This window comes from Manis pentadactyla, chromosome 3 (assembly GCF_030020395.1).
Source record: "Manis pentadactyla isolate mManPen7 chromosome 3, mManPen7.hap1, whole genome shotgun sequence".
In the NCBI taxonomy this organism is placed as follows: Eukaryota; Metazoa; Chordata; class Mammalia; order Pholidota; family Manidae; genus Manis; species Manis pentadactyla.
The window spans coordinates 121,797,599-121,813,505 of record NC_080021.1 but is presented as its reverse complement, the minus strand read 5'-3'; positions in this window follow the sequence as shown (position 1 = coordinate 121,813,505).

Below are 15,907 nucleotides of genomic sequence, written 5' to 3'. Positions count from 1 at the left end.
ATTTTGAGGTCTATTTTATCTGATACTAGTGTTGCAACACCTGCTTTTTTCTCTCTGTTGTTTGCATGAAATATCTTTCTCCAACCCTTGACTTTTAATCTGTGCATGTATTTGGGTTTGAGGTAAGTCTCTTGTAAGCAGCATATATACGGTTCTTGCTTTTTTTATCCATTCTATTACTCTGTGTCTTTTGATTGGTGCATTCAGTACATTTACATTTAGGTTGATTATTGAAAGGTATGTACTTATTGCCATTGCAGGCATTAGATTTGTGGTTACCAAAGATTCAAGGTTAGCTTGTTCACTACCTTACTGTCTGACTTCACTCACTTATTGAGCTTTAATAAGCACAGTCTGATGATTATTTCTCTCCCTTCTCTTTCCTCCTCCTCCATTCTTCTTATGCTGTGCGCTTTGTTCTGTGCTCTTTTTAGGAGTACTCCCACCTAGAGCAGTCCGTCTAAGATACCCTGTAGAGGTGGTTTGTGGGAGGCAAATTCCCTCAACTTTTGCTTGTGTGGGAATTGTTTAATCCCTCCTTCATATTTAAATGATAATTGTGCTGGATACAGTATCCTTGGTTCAAGGCCCTTCTGTTTCATTGCATTAAATATATCATGCCTTTCTCTTCTGGCCTGTAAGGTTTCTGTTGAGAAGTCTAATGATAGCCTGATGGGTTTTCCTTTGTAGGTAACCTTTTTACTCTCTCTGGCTGCCTTTAATACTCTGTCCTTGTCCTTGATCTTTGCCATTTTAATTATTACATGTCTTGGTGTTGACCTCTTTGGATCCTGTCTCTCGGGAGTTCTGTGTGCCTCCGTAGTGTGAGCAACTATTTCCTCCCCCAGTTTGGGGAAGTTCTCAGCAATTATTTCTTCAAAGTCACTTTCTATCCCTTTTTCTCTATCTTCTTCCTCTGTTACCCCTATAATGTGGATATTGTTCCTTTTGGATTGGTCACACACAATTCTCTTAATTTTGTTTCATTCCTTGGGATCCTTTTATCTCTCTCTGCATCAGCTTCTATTCATTCCTGTTCTCTGGTTTCTATTCCATCAATGGCCTCTTGCATCTTATCCATTCTGCTTATGAATCCTTCCAGAGTTTGTTTCACTTCTGTAATCTCCCTCCGGACATCTGTGAACTCCCTCCAGACATCTGTAATCTCCCTCTGGACTTCATCCCTTAGCTCTTGCATATTTCTCTGCAGCTCTGTCAGCATGTTTATGATATTTATTTTGAATTCTTTTTCAGGGAGACTGGTTAGGTCTTCCTCTGTAGATCCTTTCTCAGGTGTAACTATCTTTGTCTGGACCAGATTTTTTTGCCTTTTCATGGTGATTGCAGTGGCTGTATGCAAGTTGCATGTGTGTCAGCTGGCAGAAGAAAGTCCTTTCCTGCTTGCTGGATGCCTTGCCCTTCTCCTCTGCCTGTGATGGCTACCTGCACTCCTGGAGCAGCCACCAGGTTAATCTCCTAAGCTGCTGTGGGTGGGGTGTCTGTCAGAGCAGCACGGATCCCTGCAGGGAGTGGCAGGCACGCCAAGTGCACTCCTCCGTGCTAGCTGCAACCCTGCTGGGCAGCTGTGTGGCAGCAGTGGCCTTTGGGTCTGGCCCGGGCAGCTGTGCGTTGGGCTGGGATTCCGGTTGGCTCCTGGGAGCGCACCTGCTCCCTCTGGCTCCTCTGCTGGTGCGCGCGGGGCTTTTCTGTACAGGTGTCTACCGGGCTCTAACTTCACTGCCGCAGGTGTGTACGAGCCATGCCCAGGCTGTTCGGTCATGCCTCTGCTGGCTATCCCTGCGGCACACGGATCTGCTCTTAGTTCCTTCTAGAGCTTCCGCCCCTGGCGTGTGCTCCCACTCTCCTGCTACTGGGCCCATGTGTCAGGGTCTGTGCCAGTTGGAGAAATGACTGGCAGGCTGCCTAGTCCTGTGAGGGGCTTCAGAGCTGCACTGCCTCTGTTTAGGGTGCCTAAGTTTCCCTGGTACTCCGAGCTGCCGGGACAACTTCATCCAGCTATTGGGTCCCTGTCTCTTTAAGACTTGCAGGAAGCACTTGCTTTTCTTTTGTCTCAGTGGCGCCAGTTGTGGGGACCTGCACCCAGGTTTTGCTTTTCCATTTCTCTAATATCCAGCACGCCATGCACCTTGTGTCTGCATTCCGGGTGCGGATTTCTAGAGCTGGTTGTTTAGCAGTCCTGGGCTTTCACTCCCTCCCCGTTCTGACTCCTTTCTTCCCACAGGCTTTTGGCTTGGGGGAGCGTTCGGGTTTCACCTGGCCGTGGCTTGTATCTTACCCCCTTCCTGTGATGCTGAGTTCTCACAGATGTAGATGTATCCTGGCTGTTGTACTGCATCCACTGGTTTCTCTTTTAGGAATAGTTATATTTATTGTATTTTCATAAATATACATGTTTTGGGGAGGAGATTTCCTCTGAACTACTCATGCTGCCATCTTCCCGTGATCTAGACTTAACCTCTTTTTCCTCTGTTTAACACCTGGCCTCAACCAACACATACCCAAACACACATATTATATTTATATAATCCCATTTCAAAAATTAAAGCTTATTTACATATGCCCCCAGTTTTTCCTTTAGGAAATCTATATTTCTTTTAAATTGTTTGTTCATTGGTAGAAGGTAGAGAACAGACAGAAAAGGAAGCTTGCTGAAAATGCACATCTCACAGGACAAAGGCAGCAATCTGATGCCAAAGTCCCCATTTCTTATCACACTTTCCATGCCCATAAAAACTTGTGTAGGGAATTGAAGGGGTCAGTTTTCAAAGTTCTGGAATAGAACACACAAGAAACATGATGAAAAATTGTCCCTTTTTAAATAATTATGCTAACATTTTTATAAACGTAGATTTAATACCATCAGTGACAATTCCTAAATTTGATGACACACTTCCTCTTTTTCCAAAAAATAGTCTATGATTAATTAAAAATATATATGGATTGATTTAAGGTAACTTTTTCTTGAGATAAGTATCTCAATTCTTGAAATATATGAAAAAGTTGAAGGAAGCAACAGCTTTTAAAATTGACCAAATATATGGGGTACTAGGGAAAACATCTGGGTTCATTATAACAGCTGAGGACAGAAATTGACATAAACTATTTTGTTGCAGTGTCCCAAAGATTGTTATTAAATCTTGACTTTAATAAGTCTCCTACATTCTAAGAATATTTTTGACACTGCACAAATCATAGAACCATCACAATTGCAATGGGAAGTTTTCTTGTAAACCATTCTGGCCCCTGCATACAAGGACCCTAAGGCCCAGAAATAGTAAATGACTTATCCAGAGTCATCCTTCTTAGAAAAAAAATTATTAGTGCTTAATGTGAAATAAGTCCAAATGAGATTTGATATTCCAATTTTGTTATTGATTATCTCATAAGTGAGGCTGTATTTATAGCCCAGCTTTAGTTTCCAATCATAGCTTCTGCAGTTCTATTCTTGGCTCATATAGAAGAAGCCCCTTGAATGAATGAGTTAAGATTCACATGAATGATGGTGCCTTTTCTGTTCTATGATTTCACTTCCTTCTTTAGATAAAAGTATCTCATGGATGCCATGGGATGCTATGCACATATGATGCACGGAAAAGGGTTGTCTTATTTCACTCAATATTCATGAGATCATTATTGAAAGATTATTATTTTAAGGAAATAAGCAGAGCATGAATTATAGAACAACAACCAAACACATAAGTAACTGATCTTACTCACTAGTGCACAAAGCATAGATGAAACAGAAGGTGTGGGGTTGGGAAAACCACCACAAACGAGTACCAGGCTGCCCACAACATCAGAAAGGTCATTAGACACTGGGAGGAAATGTTTATGCCTCTGTACATTCTCCTGTTTACAGTTTTTCTGCAAGCAAAATTTGATTAATAAAACATACTTAGTTTATTTCCAAAGAGTGAAATTCAAATTACAGAGAATGATTTTATGGTTATTAGGATTATTGTTATTACTATTACTTAAACCTTACAAAAAGTTGCCAGTATAGACATGGGAGGTGACAGAGTGGTATTTGATCTATGAGTACATCAACTGAAAAGAAAACCATCCAGATGGAAGGCATTAAAGTGTGTGTGTCCTTTGTTACTTACCCTATATTTCACTCCAAATGAAACAAAGTGCTAAGGCTCACGCACTGCTTGAGTGTCCCTTACAGAATGCCAATTAGCATCAGTGCCCAGTAGCAGCCCAGCTCAGGCGCTGTCCAGAGGCAATCACCCATTACACACAGCAGGAAGTTGTATTGCTCTAAAACCACAAGCCACTGCTTTGATGGTTCAGGAGACCTTGGCCTTTTAAAAGTATAAACAACCTCTCTTCTAATCTGGGCCATTAGAGGGAAATGCTCTGAAAGCCTGTATTCTGAAATAACCAGGTTTGCTCAGTCATGACAGTTTTCAATCTTGCTGCCAGTAACAGAAGAATAGCATTAAACTAAAAATAACATGGGTGCAGAATATGCCTTGGGCACCTACTGAGGCCTAGAGGGTTTCAGATGAATTTGAAACTAAGCAAAGGTGGATTTTCTCTCTTCTTTGGCCCATTTGTGGGAGTTATAATCATGGGGAAAAATCATCTGATTAAGGAGCTCTAGGCACAGAAAGAAAAGAAACTGTGTTCAAGATAAAACACTCATCAAGCAACCCTATGGATGTTCTTTTCTAAATTATAATAAACATTTCTTCTACTGATTCTGTCCCATTCCTTTGTAAGAGTTCTTACCCATCTGCAAAATATTCATTTGTAATCAAGCACTATAATTAAAATAAATTAATAAATAAATGTGGATCTAGTTTCAGTGCTTTGGAAGGTGCTATTAAAATTAAGCAAAGCTAGGCAGAATCATATTCTGATCCCTTAAGACACAGATCCCTTATAATGAATGCTGTAATATTCAGACTCATTTTATCACTTTATGGGGCAATTGATCAAACTGATGGATGATTAGCTCTAATACTCAAATAAGTTTCTGAATGTTCCAAAAAAAAATCCTGAAACTTATGTTGAAGCTCTCTTTCCAAAATCAAAGCTATTTCTTAATTCTCACGTCACTCTCAGGAGCTCCACTTTCTAACCTTTGTATCTACCAGAGCCTCAGCTTTGTGCGTGCTGAGAAAAAGAAGGGGAAAATAGAGTTTATCCTGCTTCTTACTGAAAACAGAATGAAGCATTAGCCAAATGTGACTTTTAGGCTCTTCAGGGGGAACGACACAGAACAAGAGTCTGCAAAAATGTATTTGCCCTTTGGGCTAAAAATATGAGACTTTAGCCCCACAATTCAAAGTTGACTCATAGGCAGGACAATGAGAGAAGGAGGGAGTGGTCCCAGTATATTAGGAAAACAGAACCATTGTAAATAAATCTTCAGCAAAAAGCACTCCCTCTGTACAGGTCCAAAGATTGATTAGGTAGAAAGAAAGCTATTGATTATAACTTTATCAATATTGGTCACTTTAGTACTGTTAATTTCATGTGTCAGATTCCTTTTTAGGAGACATTTCTCTCCAAAATAGAGATGTCAAAAGAATCCAGGACTTCACAGGGGTTAGTATATATAATCTAAGTTACTAATACACTAATTGTATATTATGACACTAAATACACAACTTCAGATGGTTAGAAATTTTAAGAATATGTTCAAATAGATGTATATGTGATGACTCATCAGTTTATTATACACAAAAGTATTTATTTAAAGACTTAGAAAATAAAATTCCTAATTGACTAATGGCTAAATATAGAAACCTCATGGTTGCAAATCTTTCATAAATGAAAACATAATGAATATATATCTTAATCACCTTTGCACACATGGAGTTCAGTACAGTACTGGCAAATAGTAAGTGCTTGATAAATCTGTCAAGTTATTTAATTAAATCTGATGATCAACACTTGTTAAATGCCTCAGCATACAGAATATCAACCTCAATTTGCTTTTCATATGCAAAAGATTTTATACTTAATATCTCATTTTTTCTATGTCTTTATTTATTCTTATGACATACCTGTAAATAGGAAGGACAAATTTTACTACCCTATATTATATCAGGGTTGATCACATGTAGTCATACAAGTAGCAGTTTATGTTGATTCTATACTGAGAATGCATTTAATATTGGTTAGTTTTATTATTTTCATTTTCCTCTTAAATTTGATCAAAGAAAACACAGGCCAGTCAATAGACAATCCTCAATCCCTCCTCCAACTGAGAGTTTACTGTGCAACACATGCACACACACACACACACACACACACACACACACACCCTCTATAATTGTCTACAATAGTAATTCTTACTTTTTAGTCTCAGGTCCTCTTAGCCCCCTTAAGGATTATTGAGGAACATAACCAGCCCAAGTTTATGTGAGTTATACCAAGCAATATTTATAATATTAGAAATGGAGATTAATAAATTTATTATTATATTAATGCATTTAAGACTAAAATTATAAAGTCTGTGTTAACATGAACAACATATTTTGTGAAAAATAATGATATTAAAAAAAGAATTAGGGAAAAGAATTACATTATTTTACATCTTTGCAAATCTCTTAATGTTAGGATTAATAGAAGACACAAACATTTTCATATCTCCTGCAACCAATCTGTTGTAGTATTACTGTATTATTAAAAGCATATGAAAAATCCAACTTCACATATATATGTAGTTTAAAAAGGAAGGGGCATTTTAAGGGCCTATTAAAAAATCTTCACAGAAATTCTTCTTAGACATTGCATCAAAACTTGATAAGTGGTAGTTTCTTAAATGTTGATTGAAAACTGTATCTGAAACCCTTTTAATCAGCTTCTGTCCTCTTGTACATTAAAATTCAATGGTTCATCTTAAACTTGGAATCTTTTAATTCACACCTGAGTTTGTAACATCATACCTTGGTAATTTGAAAAACACTGGTTTGCTAAGTTATACAGATCTTCTAAATTTTAACATAGTTCACTACTTAGTATTTTTAAATTACAGTTTTTAATATTGCCACTGATCTCAACAGAATAGTCTTTAAATACTGGGAAGCTGTCAAGCTCGCTGTGGCAGATAGAAACTTTCCAAACTTCTAATTTTCACTGGGAAACTCTAATTTTGTCATTGGCCACAAATGCTGTCAGCTGTTTTCCTGAAATAACATGCTCATTTCATTTTATTCACTCAAAATGGCATCCAAATATCCAAATTAAATGTGAGGTGATGACTACATTCGTTAACTTGATGAGGGGAATCCTTTCTATGTATATCAAACCATCACACTGTCCACTTCTAATATCTTATAATTTTGTCAATTATACCTTAATAAAGCTGAAAAAAATCTACCCCCCTAAAAAAAACAAACCAAAACCAAAATAAAAACACAGTTCATCATTCTTTAAGTAAAATGGTGTTCCATGAACAAAAAGTGGTGAGTTCAGCTCATGACTCACTCATGTGCTTTTACTGGAGGAAACCATTGTGATATGTGCAGTATATGTGTTTGTGAGTAGTTTCTATTTGGTCACATGGAATGTTACAAAGACGTGTGCTCAAAGGCTGAAATTTAGTAAAATATTTGTTGATGCTTTATCACAGGCATTCTTAAGTGAAACTGGTTTTTGCACTGAAAAACTGCAATGAGTGCTAGCAGAGTTGGGTGCTATTTCCCTGATTTGTGCTCAGGTACCTGCAGGTTTATTCCTCCATCCTTTGCATTGCTTTTGCATCATCACTGCAAATGTCAACACAGTGAAAAAAGTCAAAGATTTTACATTGTTATGAAGATAGTTTTGACCTCATGGAATCACTGGAAGAGTTTCACAGACCATACTTTCGGACCCAATGGTCTACAAAAACCAAAAGGTCTTTATGAAGGCAACATAATGTTGTTCAAAAAATTTGGAATCCTAGGGACCTGAATTTGAGTCTCAGCAGCATTTCTAACCAGTTAGATTACTTGGGAAATGCTTCTTAGTTGTTCTGGGAACTTAGTTATTTCACCTATGGAGTGAAATAAGAAATGCAACAGGCGGAAAGGATTGACATACTACTACCCATGGGCCCAACCTCCTCACTATTTTTTTAAATTTAGGTTCAGAGGCACTGATTGAATCTGAATTTACTGTGAGCTCTTATGATTCTCAGTAAAATATAGGCTACAAACATAAATGCATATTTCTATGCTAGACAATTGAAAGAGAAAGAAAGAAAAAAATTAAACTTTCTAGTCTTGAGAACTGTGCTATCCAAGTGGCAGCCACTAGTCACTTGTGACTATTCAGCAGTTAAAATGTGACTAGTCCAAATTGAGATGTGCTTACCAGAGAACCTTGTATTTCTATACTGCATTGTGTTGCTGTCTGTCATCATTGCATTTCAACTTGAAGAATTCCTTTTAGTATTTCTTGTAGAACATCAGTCTATGGGTAATGAACCTTCTCAGTTATTGTATATCTGGGACTGTCTTAACTACTCTCTCATTTTTTTGATGACAGTTTTGCCAGAGAAAGTACTCTTAATTGACAGGGTATTTCTTCTTACAGCACTTTGAGTAAATAATTCCACTACCTTGTGGCCGACAAGGTTTCTGCTAAGAAATCCACTGATAATATTATGGGAGCTCACTTATATATAATGAATACATTTCTCCTGCTTCTTTCAAGATTCTTTCATTGTCTTTCACTTTGGACAGTTTGATTATAATGTACCTTTGTGTGATCCTCTTGGGATTTTTCCTTATTGGAGTTATTAGAGCTTCTTGAATCTATATGTCTGTTCTTCACCTCAGATTTGGAAAGTTTGAGCCACTATATCTCCAAATAAGTTGTCTTCCCCTTTCTTTCTATGTTCTGGAATTCTATAATGTGTATACTGGTCCACTTGATGATATCCTATAAGCCCTTTGGGTCCCTTTGCTTGTCTTCATTTGTTTCTCCTTTTTGCTTCTCTGTATCAGTGATTTTTGCTTCTCTGTCTCTATCTTCAAATTCACTGATTCTTTCTTCTGCCTGGCAAATCTGTTGTTAAACACCTCTAGTGAATTTTTCAATTCAGTTATTATATTTTTCACTTCAGAATTTCTGTTTGGTTCTTTTATATGGTTTATATCTCTTTGTTGATATTTTCATTTTATTCATTGTTTTCTGAATTCGGTTAGTTGTCCATTTGTGCTCTCTTTTAGCTTATTGAACATCTTTATTTTAAATTCTTTGCCAGGTAGCTCATGAATCTGTTTCTTTAGTGTCAGTTTCTGGAGACTTTGTTCCTTTGTTTAGGCCACGCTAACCTTTTTCTTTCAATGCCTTGTGATTTTTTTGTGGGAATTTGGGAATTTAAAAAATTCTTTGTGTACAGACACACATTGCAGATATCATGGGTTTGTTCCAGACCTCCACAATAAAGCGAATGTCACATTAAAGAGAGTCGAGTGAATTTTTTGGTTTCCCAGTGCATATAAAAGTTGTATTTATATTATACTGTAGTCTATTAAGCATGTAATAGCATTTTGCCTTTAAAAAAAGTATTTACCTTAATTTTAAAGTACTCTATTGCTAAAAAATGCAAACCATCATCTGAATTTAAGCAAATCATAATTTATCACAGGTCAAATATAAACATAATGAAAAATCTGAAATATTGTGAAAATTACCAAAATGTGATACAGAGACATGAAGTGAGCAAATGCTGTTGGAAAAATGGTGCCAGCTTGTTCAACACTGGCTTGCCACAAATCTACAATTTGTAAAAACATAATATATCAAAACATAATAAAACAAAGCTCAATAAAACAAGGTATGCACTACTGACTTTTTGCAGGGGAACATCCTCACAAATTGCCCAGCTAGAGGTTCTAGGACATCTCAAGTCTTTTCTCATATCTTGCACCCCCTGGTCTCTGCCTGAGGAACTGCAGTTCCACTGTTCTGCATGCTTACCTCTGCTTTCCAAACTCTGGCACTAGTTCCACCTGTGCTCTGAGTCAGGTGAGACAGAAACCAGTCCCTCAGGCAGCATCCTGACAAATAGGAATACTGGATACATAGTGCATTGCTTTGTTTCCATCCTGAGAACGGAGTCCGCTAAGAGGGCTTTCCTCAGGTTTGCTCTGCATTAGACTGCCGGTGGGGGGCACCAATACAATAACAAGAAGCTGCATGTTTTCCCACTCATTTCACTGGAATCACTTCTTGGTTTTATAATTGGGTGCTTCTCAACTGGTCTCTAGAGTTCTCAGAGACACATTCTAGTTCATATATTGTCATTAACTGAGGACCTGTAGCTTCCTAGCCCTTGCAATAAATATCCATGCTCCACTGCCTTCAGACCTTTACTCAAAAGTCATCTCAGTGATGAGTCATCAAATATAAAATGTCAACCCCTACTCTTAACATGTCATATCCTCCCTGTTTTATTTTCCCATTCAACATAATTTATTCATTATTTTCCCACACACCCCCTTTTTAAAACCATCTACCCCTACAGAATGTAATCAAGATGTTTATATATTTTATTTACTACAGTATCCCTAAAACATAAAACAGTGTATGGTATATAGTAGTGCTACAAAAATGATTAAATTAATAAGTGAATGAATATGAGAATACTCATGTTATTAGAGAAGCTGAAAAAAATTACTACTATATTCTTGAATTCCATAAGCCTTATCTGTAACGAGATTCTAGTATTCATTGGAGCAGTTAAGAGCCCAGGGAAAACACAAACTCAATTTTAAGCTCTAGTTGGTTCTGAATTATCCATTTATCCTAATCACAAATTCACAAAAGTTCCAAATCATATCATCACAGCTCTATACAAATGGGGGAAATTTATTTAGGTTTCTTTTTTCATGCCTCCAAAAAAAAGAAGGGTTTATAAGAAAGGAGTAAAATAAAATCTAAATGGATGCTGTGATGTAATTATGTTATATATTTTAGATATTCATCTATTTTGTATTCTTCACTTCTTGTTGCCATCTTTAGTATCTGAAATGGTCAGATTTATTAGGATTTCTGAGATAGTTTCAACAAAGTCATGTGCATTCAACCAACTCTTTTTTCTCGAAATATCATGGTGTTCACAGTTGAGTTCCACCTACACATCCTGCAATCCATTTACCTCAGACCTCAGAAGGCCAACAATGTTGTACATGGTGTCTCTCACAACCCAGCCATTAAACTTCAATAGGTTTTTCCTTTCCTTTTAAATTACATATTATACGTTTAATTCCTCTTTGATTTTTTATGCTTGTTGGTTTCTGAAGGAACACTCCCACAACCTAAGATCCATCTATCCTCTCTCTTGATGAAAAGTAATTATTTTTATAAAGGAGAAGTAGTATTCAAAATTGCATTTGGCATTTGGAACACAGCAAAAGGTAGCTGTAGTCCTGTTTTATTGTACAAGAATCATGTAAACTCCAGCTGTCAAGTCGTCTGATCAGTTCTTCAACAGGGAAAAGGGGCTCTGCTAAATCCTGCCCACATGCTGATGTATACCCACTTAATAACTGTGTTTTTCTCTCTTTATGAATTTCATTTACAATTGTTCTGGGACTCTTAAGGAATATCCTGAAAGAAAGGCATGACTGGAATTGCTAAGGAAAATTGCTTTCAGCTGGGGTGTGGAGAAAACACAATCTGTTTTAATTTATATGGAAGCAAAGTGTTGAAACCCATTGCTGTTCCTAAGGTAGTTTCCCAACTAGTACATAAAGGTCTTCCTTTTTACAATAAAGTTCTCTTAGAGACAGACCTTAAGATTAACAGAACATAGTAGGCAAGCAGACCTAGATAACAGGCTCTTTGGGAACAATTATTATTAAAGAAATCCTCAGTAAGTAAAAAACAGGAACAGAAGGCTCAAGTAATGTGCTCAGGATCCCCCGAAATTTGCTGTGCTTGGTACCAGATCTAGCATAGGAACCAGAGCCTGAAAATCACAGTGGAAGTCCGGTCCTCAGATCACATATACACACACACTGTTGTGCACATACATGTACACACACATCACAACAATACCTTTGTCATAGGAATGAAAAGTAAATCAAAAAGAAAGTATTATTGGTGCTTCTGTGGCTGCTATTGCTTTGGCTGTTTTTATTGTTATAATTATTAAGGGGTGCACTGGAAAATAAGAGAGAGTCCTCACATTCCCAAAGATCAGGAGCATCTTGAGAGCAAAGACTGAGTCCTGCTCACTTTTGTGTAAACAGGGTTGCCGTATCTGACACAGTAATTGGTGTGTAAGTGAGGATGGGTAGTGGACTTTTCAACCATTATGCAGAAGATAATTTTGAACGCGGAAGAAATGGCTACCATAGTTGATGTAATTGAAATTCACTAGAAATGTTTTACTTTTTCCTCATCACAGATTTGTGTTCAGTGAACTAAGTAATGCCTAATATTTTGAAAGACCTTTTTAATTTATCATCAGACAAAATCAGGACATTTTCATGGGTTTTGTAGTCTCTAAACTTTGCATCCAACTAAGTTGCTGCCTTCCTTCAGATTATAAATGGTTTTATAATTTACGTAACAAGGTGATCATTTTACCAAATATCCATTAAACTAGGCTCAGCAAGAGAGTCAAGCAATATTTTTCCTTTAATTTTTCTCCTTCAAGGCAACATAGTGTTGTGTGTGAATGGGCCAAAGCCAGGCAAACATAACCTCTCAGTAAAGAAATAAGCAAAGGAAAGATAACAACTAAATATATTACCTTACAAATAATTTTTCAGACTAACCACACATTTAAAAACCAGTAAGACTTAGTGTCATTTGGCTGAAAGTGTTTTAGATTATGAAATCTAACTAAGGCAATGAGGCTGACTCCATAAAAATCTATTTTGTTGTTCTCCATTTAGATGCTCAGGCTTGAATGTAATATTCTTGTTTTCAAATAGGCTATGCTGGTATCTAAAGTTACTTTATGAAATTGCCTTTTTCAATTCCCAAAACCTGTATAGTTCACATAATTTAATGATAAAAATTTGTCTGAATCACTAATTGCTGACAGGAAGAACCTCAAATTTTGACAATAATTTTCATAGAGTAAATTTGTGTTTTATCAACAGCCATCTGGATTATAAGATTTTCAAATACTGCTCATGAAATACCCTTGGATACAAGAGCTATGCAATCATCATATAACTTAGTTACTCTTGCATGATTTCCAGATTACTGTCATAATTGTGTGCTCTTCACATGTATCTTTGTTTCTTAATTTATAGAGTTTACCACTGTATGAAATATGCCAAATTAGCCATAAGGTAAGTTGTGTTATTAAAGATGAACTTCCATGAAAATGGTATCACTCAGGTTTTGATTTGAAATAAGCTTAGTAAAATCCAAAATTATCCATCTAAAAAGACTAAATAGCTTTTAAACATCCAATTTTTATGGATCCCGAGTATTGCTCAGTAATGGGAATACTTGCTAGTATTTTGGTCATGCTAATATGTCACTTAAAAACATTTAAACATTATGCCAGTTGTAAAATTTCTATGGTCACACACCCTGATCCTAGGATGGTGGGCAGAGATGTCTCCAGTGTGATCTCAGAACACTAAGGAGAGACATGAACAACTAAAGCAGCATGAATCTGGGAAACAAAGAAATTTCTGACTAGAACAGTTTTTAGTTCCTTAATTTCTCAAGTAGAATTAGGAAAGCTAATAGAAAATTTATTTTGTTTGCAGTAGAATAGTGCTGATAATGGCTGGGAAAGTAGAAAAATTAGTTCAAGATCCCCTCTTATAGATGACTGATCAAAATTAATTTTATAGTATTTGTAGATGTCTAAATTCTTTAAGGAAGGACAGTTTAATTTAAAGAAAACTTGTCATATATTAGACTGCTAAGATTTCATAGATTTAATAAAGATGGGATTTTGGAAACTTCTCTTTGGAAAGAGTAAACTGAAGACAAGTGACCATTTAAGTATAATTAGGATTAAGCTCAGACATAAGGAATTTTAGCCTAATGCCTACCATATTATGACTGAGTTTATCTCTCTCAACATTAAAGCCTCATAATAATCCTTCCTCAGACTTATTTTGAGTTTGTTTTCTGTAAAAACTATGAAGAATAAGTGAACAGAGAAAAAAATAAATAGAGCAGCAACAGCAAAAACTTGGTATTATTCCACTTGATGGGAAATAAACATGCTCAGAGATGGTAGAAAAGCACACATCTACTCAAAGATCTTTATTCAGCAGCTCAGTTCAGAAATATGTTTATTCCTGTGACAATGGTAGAGGCTAAAACAGTAGGATGTGCAGAAATAAGATAAAATTAATAATCAATATTGGTGTGATGACCCAGGTAAACAACACTGCAAAACATGAGAATATATTATATATGTTGTATTCTACATTCTGTATTTGTCTGGGCATTTTAAAATTTAACTTGAGTTATGTTCAGTTTAAGCAAATGTTAGACAAATTTTGAGACTGGTCTTGAGCCAGCACTTTTTCCAATCTGCTGCTAATTAACCTGTGGGTAAAACGCACGTAAAAATTATTTCCAGTGCAGATTGGAACTACTTCAGCATACAATCAGTGGCTGTTTTTGCCAAAAGGAAACAAGTGTGGCTGCTAATATTCCACAATATCTTCCCACACCCCAGGCATTCCCCTAACGCATTTATCATCTTCATTTAGAAACATTCCTTGTCTCACAGGGTAATGTCAAAACCTGAATGACTCTTCTTAGTCTCTCAGATATTCATGAAGACAAGGCATTGACACAAATAATTAAGATCTGATTGAATATAATTAATAACAATTGTCCTACGGCTCTTTTTCAATTAATATCTTAAATCTTTTTTCATCAAGTGTTTAAAGCAAAATATTTTTTGAAATTGTCAAAGGAACTGATTTGATTTTCTATCTTTCCAGTGCTCAAAATGGATAGATGATGAACAAAGGAGTAAAACTCAAAAGATGAGCAACGAGGGAATAAGAAAGAAAAAGTAGTATGGACCTTGGATCATGCATACACGTGTGGATGTGACATTTGGATGGTCTGTGGTGTGTGCAAACCACTCTAAAATAAGTTAGAGCTAAGATTCATCCTTCTCATGTGAAGTTTTGCATAGACCAAATAAAGCATATCATCCTGGCAGAGAGAAAAAAAAGCTAACAAAGAAAGATTAGTAGTAGTAATATTTTTGGATATCAGGTAATCATATGAAGCAATGTTTTAATGACTTAAGAACAACCTCATTAAATATATGTTTTTACTTTACCTTGAAGGTGTAAAGAAATGCAAAGAGCAGCAAAAGTCAGGAAAAAGAACTAATAAAACCTAGCTAAACCCTAGAGCAAGAGCCACCCAGTTTTCCTAGAAACTGCCTGAAGCTAACACACCTGCCCTAAGTTAGATAACCAGAGGTGGGCAGTAGCCTCGGGACATAACCCGTGATAAGTCTCGTAGACACGCTTGTGTGAGCTAGAGATTACGGGAAGCGGTTAGGTAACTGGGGCGTTCTCGTTTCAACTCCATTGGTTAAAATATAGAATATATAGAATGTGTTTTAAAATTATTGGTTGTAGAAATGCGCGGGCTTCGGTGCAACGGCTGTGAAAACCCTATATAATCCATACCTAAAGTTGCCTAGGGGTCGACAGCTCGGACTCGACCTGCTTGTCAGGGGAGGTGCTGTCGGCCCCAGCTAGCTGGCTGAATAAAGACTTTGCTTGGATTTGCATCTCCGTGCCTGTGTGGTTTGTTCTCTGGAGAAGCCCTGGAGTCCTGGACCCTAACATTTTGGGGGCTCGTCCAGGATTCGAGCGGCTTCCCTGGGAACAAAGGATGGCTGGAGGCAAGGTCTAATTGTCCGGACGGGGCAGTGTAATTCGAGGGTCACCCCCTTGTGTCTGCATAAACCCAT